The sequence below is a fragment of the Grampus griseus genome, assembly GCF_964374135.1.
Source record: "Grampus griseus genome assembly, chromosome: 10".
Classification (NCBI taxonomy): domain Eukaryota; kingdom Metazoa; phylum Chordata; class Mammalia; order Artiodactyla; family Delphinidae; genus Grampus; species Grampus griseus.
Window position 1 is genome coordinate 66,761,248 of NC_139004.1, and position 1,400 is coordinate 66,762,647.

A 1,400-nucleotide genomic window follows, 5' to 3' on the forward strand; every position below is an offset into this window, starting at 1 on the left:
ATTGGCTGTCAGGCCCAGAGCCTGCCCTGCATTGGCCCGCTGGCCTGCCGCTCGGATCTGGCTCTGCCCCCAGCAAGAGGGGGAGCCAGGTCGCAGTTCTTGGAGACCACTCCTCACTGCCCGTGGGCTGTGCCAGAGTCGGGAGGGGGACGGTGGGTGGCCAGGCCTTCCTAAGGGCTACAACTCTGGTCTCCGGCTACTCTGGGCGCCATCTCCGCCAGGACAGAGTCGGGCTCCGCAAACGCAGGTGGACACAAATTTGCGGAGATCACTAGACTAGGAGTCCTTGAGTCTGCATTGAACTCCGGTTCGACCCTCCACTAGCTTAGTGACCTAGAGCAAGATGCTTCTCTTCCCTGGGTCTCAGCTTCCTGCTCAGATGGGCTCTGGTGTGAGGGCTCTTGTTAAACGATACCCATCCCAGGCTAGAAATGAGACATCTTCAGAGAAGTTGGGGGGCGGGATGGTATTTTTATTACAGGAGTGGTATTATTGGACACCTGGACCCAAGCAAGCCTACATACACCCCTCCAATCCAGAGCTCGATCATCTCTGGAGAGGAGCCTTCTAATCCTCAGGTTTTTAAAGGAGCTTATGGGGATCACCGGAGTAGCTTGTTACAAATACAGATCCCCGGGTCTGGGATGGAGCCCGGGAAACTGCATGCTTCATAGTAGTTTAGTCAACAGTGATCTAGTTAACAATAGATTAGGGGGCGAGGGCGTGGCATTGGCAGGCCATACTTTGCGAAACACTGCCATGAATTTTATTGGAGCGACTGAGGCCCACAGAGGGGCACATGGACAAAGCCTCACGATGAGTCAGGATTCAAACCCTGGTCTACTACTTCCAGTTTCGAGCTCCCTGCTCGAAAATGGGAGCTAGAGGGTCAAGAGCGGCCCTGGGGTCCAGCTGCCACCTGAACCCCAGGTCCTGGACACTGGGTGCCACCCCCCCAAATTAGTGCCCGCCCCCAACACTGGGATCCGCCCATGTGCCGCTCTACCAGCACACAGCCTACGTTAGACCAGGCCCCTGGGCATCGCACCCCAACTCTCGAATTCAGAGCCGGCTGGTGACATGCCTCCGTTCGGGTTGGCTACACACCTCCCGGCCGGGTACCCAAACGCCATCTCGGAGCAGTCACCGCAGGCTTATCCCTGCCTCGACCTTCAGGAAGACCGTCGGGTCCAGGCCCCCGGGAAGCAACCCTACTCCCAACCACGCACTTTCCCGCCAGTGGGCCTTTGGACGTAGTGGGCGTGGCGTTCATAGCCCCCACTGGCCGCAGGGGCTTCCGAGGTGGAACACATCGGCTCTAGGAACTCTGGAGCTGGGCGACGGGGTCCGCCCGAGCCCTTCCTCGGTTGCGCCAACCCCGGAAGCAGAGCGTCGGAGGG